The following is a 7,734-nucleotide window of genomic DNA, read 5'->3' as shown; positions in this document are numbered from 1 at the left end:
TAATAATAATAATAATAATAATAATAATAATAATAATAATAATAATAATAATAATAATAATAATAATAATAATAATAATAATAATAATAATAATAATAATAATAATAATAATAATAATAATAATAATAATAATAATAATAATAATAATAATAATAATAATAATAATAATATAATAATAATAATAATAATAATAATAATAATAATAATAATAATAATAATAATAATAATAATAATAATAATAATAATAATAATAATAATAATAATAATAATAATAATAATAATAATAATAATAATAATAATAATAATAATAATAATAATAATAATAATAATAATAATAATAATAATAATAATAATAATAATAATAATAATAATAATAATAATAATAATAATAATAATAATAATAATAATAATAATAATAATAATAATAATAATAATAATAATAATAATAATATAATAATAATAATAATAATAATAATAATAATAATAATAATAATAATAATAATAATAATAATAATAATAATAATAATAATAATAATAATAATAATAATAATAATAATAATAATATAATAATAATAATAATAATAATAATAATAATAATAATAATAATAAAATAATAATAATAATAATAATAATAATAATAATAATAATAATAATAATAATAATAATAATAATAATAATAATAATAATAATAATAATAATAATAATAATAATAATAATAATAATAATAATAATAATAATAATAATAATAATAATAATAATAATAATAATAATAATAATAATAATAATATAATAATAATAATAATAATAATAATAATAATAATAATAATAATAATAATAATAATAATAATAATAATAATAATAATAATAATAATAATAATAATAATAATAATAATAATAATAATAATAATAATAATAATAATAATAATAATAATAATAATAATAATAATAATAATAATAATAATAATAATAATAATAATAATAATAATAATATAATAATAATAATAATAATAATAATAATAATAATAATAATAATAATAATAATAATAATAATAATAATAATAATAATAATAATAATAATAATAATAATAATAATAATAATAATAATAATAATAATAATAATAATAATAATAATAATAATAATAATAATAATAATAATAATAATAATGGATGATAATGATTTTGACTTCAAAAATGTTCCATCTTGAAAATAAAATGGAAAGCCCAAATCGTTACATCTTCTTCAAATGAATGGGCCGAATTCTTTAATAATGGTAGCCTATCATCTGACCTAATAACACTAGCCATCTCATTATCGATTTTGTTTTCTTGCCGCACAAGCTTTTGCCACCGCTGTTGCGCTACTTGACGCGGCTCCTTGGTTGTCAATATCAATTCAACCCGCGAAAACTGCCACCGCCTTGATTCGTTTCCGTTTGATGGACATAAAACTTAAATAATTTTTCTCTGTTCCGCAAATAAGGTACCAATTCGACCTCTTGTCTTGTCTGATTCGTTTATGGATGTTTCGCATTCTAGATCATTGAATTGTTCCGGCGACTTAACACATCTTTAATCAAAATTTGATTTACGGAGAAGATAAACTGACAAATAAATAATGGGTATACAAAGGTTCTGTTGGTTGTGTTTTTGCTTGTTAGTATTGGTCGATCTATCAGATAATTCATCACTACAGAAGAGGAACTTACCAAAGTTTCTACACAATAATTACATGCTCGTTCCTTTTTATTTTGCTTGATAATAATAAACCTACGTCTACACTTTTATATGTAGAAGCCATCACCATATGGAATCTAGCAACTTAACTTTCCACCACTCAAATTAAGGATTTTAATATCACTGTATCATTCTTTTATGTTAATATGTATATACAAACATGTAGCCTTAAGAAATAGGAAAACCCATTTTCTTTGCCACTCATTTTGATATCTGATTGAAGAACACGAGTCCGGTTTGGACTCATATGCTTTCATGCATTGTTATGCCTAATTCCAATTATAATAGTAGATATATGATTATTTTAATATAGTTTACAACTTATATAAATATTATTTAAGTTAGATAAAGTGATTTTTAAAATGATTGTATATGCACGTTAGTAATAAAAAGGTACATATTGTTTTATTACTTTTATAATAATAATTATAAATTTTGAGTTTAACATGTATATATAAATTATAGAACAATCCATAGAGGGAAGAAATAAGAGTCGTACATGTCTTTGTCGTCGGGCAATCAATGAGTCAACAAATCATATAGCCGAATTAATGTTAGTAAAATTTAATGATGAAAATTAGGTCGCCTACTCGTCCAAGACAAATTGTTTTGCTTTGCTTACTTATAAGGTACGGATTCGCGACTCTTTACATCGTAGTATAACTTTATTTAATTTCGTTACTCTTTGGTACGGATTCTGCTTATTTTCATCGTAGTATAATTTCCAATTCCTTCTATGGGTACGAATTCTTAAGTCTCGATATCGTAACGTAATTTTATTTTCATTACTCTTAGTACAGATCTTTGTCTTTGTTTTAGAGTCTGATTATCATAGTTTGATACCTATATTCGTTTGATATGTGATACGTTATCTGAGTCAGTATTGTATCTGTCTACTTATTTGTTAGTATATTGTAGCATGCCATACCTCAGACTTGTATCATGGTCGCATGTTACTGTTAGTATTATTTTCAGTTGCCTGTAAATTATTTATAAGGCGTTAGTATATGTACTCTGTCACCCAAGCATGTCAGGCTTGTCATTTGGGCGTCAACGGCATGGCACTTATCGTGACAGTGCGTAATCAAAGTTCACAGCGTCTTTAGCTCGTGCTTGTGTAGCACCTTGGCCACTAGAGGCGTATAGATCGATCTTAGCTCTGAGTTTGAGTTTGTTTGTTTGTTTGTCTGGAGATGGAATAATGGGTGAACGCCACACTCACCATCTCATAGGTACATGGACTAGCTAGCTATGTACGAGTCTGTTCTGTTTATGGCTTTGGGTGCTTCTGCGTTACACGACTTAGTTTGTTGATATATCTGTCGTGTAAGTTAGTATACGTTTCTGTATGTGAATATGTTCAGATTTGTTCTGATATGTTTGATATGTTTTGTACGCATCTTATTATGCTTCCGATCGTGTATGGGGTTCTGTTTCCGATTATGTTCAGTATCTCTGTTCTGATATGTGTACGCATATGGTTATGTTTCCGATCAGTATTGGGTTAAGTGTGCTTCTGACTATGTTTAGTGTCCGATTCTGTTATGTATTAGTTATGTCTGTTTCGACTCAGTATCTATACCGATTTATATCAGTTTCATCTTAGTATCAGTCTTGATTTAGATTTAGATTCGGTGTTATACGTTTAGTTTGTATCCGTCAGTACATGTATTCAGTATTTGATTCAATGTCTGTTCTATTCTTGCCGTTGGATCTGTCTTTATTTCGTGTCGATTCTCTCAATCGGTTTAAGTAACTTCGTAAGGATTACATTATTCTACTTTTGAACTCAAGTTATCTAGATTATCTTGGTTATTAAATATGAATCTACAAAGCTATAAAATAGTTATTTCAATTAAATAATAACTTATGGAATTCGATTAATTAAAAGATGTGATTTTGAATCTAAGCGTGTATTTAAAGATAATAGTTCGACAATTCTGTTCTTTTAAAGATCATGGGATTTTAAATGATATTTAAAATGTTTTGGCTTGGCTATTTGTTTTGTTCCTGTTTCCCATGTCGTTTTACGGAATGGTCGAAAGTGTTTCATTCGGAAATCCAGATTATTTAAATTATTTTATTTTTAGAATATAAATTTTCAAAGTTAGAAAATTAGTTCTTTTTCAATGATGGATTTGCTATGAAATAAGATAAACTATTTTATGTTAATGAAGTTCAAACGTTCAATATAAGAAAATAGCTTTGTCAAGTATCTTGTTCTAAATAGCATTATTAAAGATTCTTCAAACTATCCGATAGTCATTAGTTTTTGATTTGTTCAAACGTTCCATTGACAAACAACAGGTTAGAAATTTTTCTTTTTATACGAATACTAGATTATTTAAATGATGTTTTAAAATAAGTCCGTTTATACAAGATAAAATGTTTTTGACATCATGGTCAACAATGTATCAGTTTCTAGTTTCTACATCGGTTTTGTGTTGGGTTCTGTAACGGTTATGTATATGTCAGCCTTTTGTTTCCGTGTCAATTTCCATGTCAGCTTCAGATCGGTTCGTGTATCAGTTTTTATATCAATCCTGTGCCTGCATCTATTTTCAGTACTCGTGTTAGTAAGCGTCTCAGTTTTGTCATGTTGTGTTTTGTTTTCACTGATATGACTTTACTTGTACTGTTGATTTCTCCGTTACTGAGCAATTTTTGGCTCAGCCGTAGTTTTCTTTTTGTGTTTGTCCTTTTGTTTTACAGGTAATCTGGGATTTCAGTGAGGTGCGTTAGGAAGTTGATGACCAAGATTCTTTATTTCAGTAATGTAATAAATGTCATTAGGATCTTTTTATTTAATGTTATGGATTAGTTTTAGTTTTGATATCTGTAAGAGTGACACGTCTGCCCTAGCGGGTTTGGGGTGTTACAATTATGGTATCAGAGCGAAGGCTCTTTCCTGTAGAAAACTTAAATCTTAAAAAGTAAACTTGTGAGTTAATGGGTAGACGTTGGGTTAGGATTATACCTTTTGATTAATCTGCCTACTCTTCATTTTGTCATCTTGGGTCTATCTGCTAGAAGTGTTTCCTTTGTCTATAGCTACCAGACTTGTCTATAATCATGTTGAGTATCTGATTCTATTTCTATATTGGTTGTACCTATCAGATGCAATATTCACATCACTTTTGTGTCGTTATGAGTCTCAGTGTCAGTTTTAGTTTTCAATTTTGACTCAAATTCTGTGTGTAGGTATATTCCGCAAATGTTTTAAGTGTCTATCTCAGTATTTGTTTGTGCGTTGGTTTTTATCTCCGCTTCTAGTTCATATCAGTTAACAAAATTTCCATGAGTTCTAAAGTACCTTGTTTCGATATCTAGGTTATTTAAGTTATTTTGTTTCTTAAATGTTAATTTTCCAGTTATAGAAAATGGATACATGATTAGTTGTTAAATTCGATAAAATATTAGTTTTCGATTAAATCCAAATGTTTGTTAAAGTAAATAGTTTTGTTGCTTATCTTGATTTAAGAAAAAATCATAGTCATTAAATGTATCGCGACTATATTGAATGGTTATTCCATCATCATTGTGATTTCATTATCGAATTCATTAAATGACTCGGAACATTGTGGATAACGTGATTGAAGTGGCTATGAAATCGAACGAACTCGACTATGCGGGACCTTGCCACCATACATTCTTCAAGAGGTGTTTCACATGGGTTATATATACCCTAGCGGAATCGACGCGTCTACTTTAGTTATCATCTCATTATTTCATAGAATTATAACATTTGATTATGATTTCCTTATCGTCACTTTACCTGCCTTACCATTTGGATAACTCATCAAGGTGCTTGATGGGAGGATAAGTAGTGCACTGATGTAAGGTGATTGACAATTATGGTCATGAGCATAATTGTGAATTACAGGTACATACGTGCACTTTTGGATTCATGTTTATATAGATTGATGTTTATCCGAATGTTTTAAATTCCTAGGATTCCATCGCACAAAAGTCTTTTGAAGAATCCTTTCTCGTTGTTTAATGTTGTCAAACCCCGGCCGCGTATAACATGCAACCGCGGCGGAAACGCCGGGGAGTGTTGGGACATAATTAATTGTTTCATAACCATTGAAATCAAAGTTACATTTTATTTATTGAACAAGCGTAATACATTGTCTTAAACAGGAAAACAAAGAGTTCAGAACATAATTAAACTAGTCTATCTTTATTTTTATTCTCTTAAGGCACAGGTCCGCCCTAGTGTCGTGATCATCATCCTATGGAATAACTCCTGAAAACACATGTGAAAATAGGTACGTCAGCATAAAAATGCCTGTGAGATACATAGGTTTTGTGAAAATGGGATTCATGACTTGAGTTTAAAGAAATGTTTAATAACAGTCAGTTATGAACTTTGTAATTTGTCTTGCTTTGTAAACCATTTGAAAAACGATAATATCAGATGATATGTATTGATAAGTGTAAGGTTAAACGAGTAACCAAGTAAAATGAGTTGAATAAGATAAGTTGTTTGTAAAAATAATGTCTTGTGAAGAGTATGTTATTTGTGTAAAATGTAATGTGTCTAAACTGAAATGACTTAGATGACGCTACGATATGTAATATTATACAAGCATTTATATATAGGAAGTACCAGCGACGTATCCACCATGTTTGTATCATATTACATACGCCACGTTACTCCAGCCATTTACCCAAACCAACCACCATGTAAATTGTTCATGTATAAATCAATTGTCAAGTGTTGTTGTGTAAACCATATTGAAATGTCTATGTTCAATGTAAACCACCAAGTATGTATATCAATGTCAAAATGTTTATGTTTAATGTAGATCATGTAATGTGTACCCAAAATATATCTTGTATGGTAAGTGAGATGTATCAACTAAACCATATGTAAAATGCACAAAACAAGGTGTTGAAGTAAAACATGGTTTAAATCAACGTTATGTTTTGTGGAACAATGCATGCTCTACTGATATAAACATTTATGCGGTATTGTGAAAATGCATACATCCAAGCCTTGAGACTGTGGCGACAAACCCTTAAACAAATTAAAGGTTTATCTAAGTTATGTATATCGAATTCGGTCATTCCTTCCAATCCAAACAAACCCATGATTTCAGGAACGGGAGTTGTCAATTCCTATGGTACCACTACCTACTAACGAATGGCGTAGCTAATGTTAATGAATGTATTGTTCCATGTTAAACAAACCAAATGTCATACCAAAATGAAGGCATGTGATGTAAACAATTGTACTAAGTATGCACACAATGGGCATAAGTAGCATGAAATGCAATGTGAAACAATGTACTAAGTATGCACACAATGGGCATACATAACATGAAATGTAACGTAAAGCAATGTACTAAGTACGCACACAATGGGCATACATAGCATGAAATGTAATGTGAAACAATGTACTAAGTACGCACACAATGGGCATACATAGCATGAAATGTAGTGTAAAACAATGTACTAAGTACGCACACAATGGGCATACATAGCATGAAATGTAATGTAATCATGTACTATAATGTACTAACGAACATAGCAGGTATATGATGTGAAAACATGGAAAGCATGAAAGTAACAAGTAGGCACATGTGTTTCACCCCAAACAGTTTGGTAAACAGTAAAAGAGGGGTTCAATGTACTCACCTGAGATTGCTTTGAATTCCTTGTGTAATAATCACACAATGCTAGAGATCATGGGATATCAAACGACACCTAATAGGTAGCTATATTAATATACCGGACCAAAATCGGAGGATCGGATAGTATGCGGGTTCGTAAACCAAACGAGTATGGAGACTCATGAAATATGGTTTAACAAAGCCTACATACTAAAATGAAACCTAACCTAAATGCTTGCGACCCATTACGACCCGTTTAGGTAGCTTATGCTACCTTAACGCGCCGTTCGCGTAGAACGCGTTTGGAACGCCTAACATCGTGACCACAAGGTATAACCTCGGAAGGTTACATCTATGGTCACCTAATGTGTTTGGTCGGATC

At 28.7% G+C, this 7,734-nt stretch overlaps 1 long non-coding RNA gene across 2 annotated transcripts; it reads left to right on the top strand.

The window, feature by feature from the left end:
* The first annotated feature begins 1,241 nt into the window (after positions 1-1,241).
* On the top strand, positions 1,242-5,995 carry LOC110904386. Of its 2 annotated transcripts, none has more exons than XR_004881788.1 (3): positions 1,242-1,480; positions 2,316-2,363; positions 5,937-5,995. It is a non-coding gene; the product is annotated as an uncharacterized LOC110904386 (long non-coding RNA). The 2 variants fall into 2 exon arrangements; XR_002572503.2 differs by lacking the exon at positions 5,937-5,995 and adding an exon at positions 4,447-4,741.
* Positions 5,996-7,734: the final 1,739 nt, after the last annotated feature.

Source organism: Helianthus annuus, chromosome 2 (genome assembly GCF_002127325.2).
Source record: "Helianthus annuus cultivar XRQ/B chromosome 2, HanXRQr2.0-SUNRISE, whole genome shotgun sequence".
Classification (NCBI taxonomy): Eukaryota; Viridiplantae; Streptophyta; class Magnoliopsida; order Asterales; family Asteraceae; genus Helianthus; species Helianthus annuus.
Note: the sequence above shows the minus strand (reverse complement) of the source record. Positions and strands in the feature narration are given on the sequence as shown.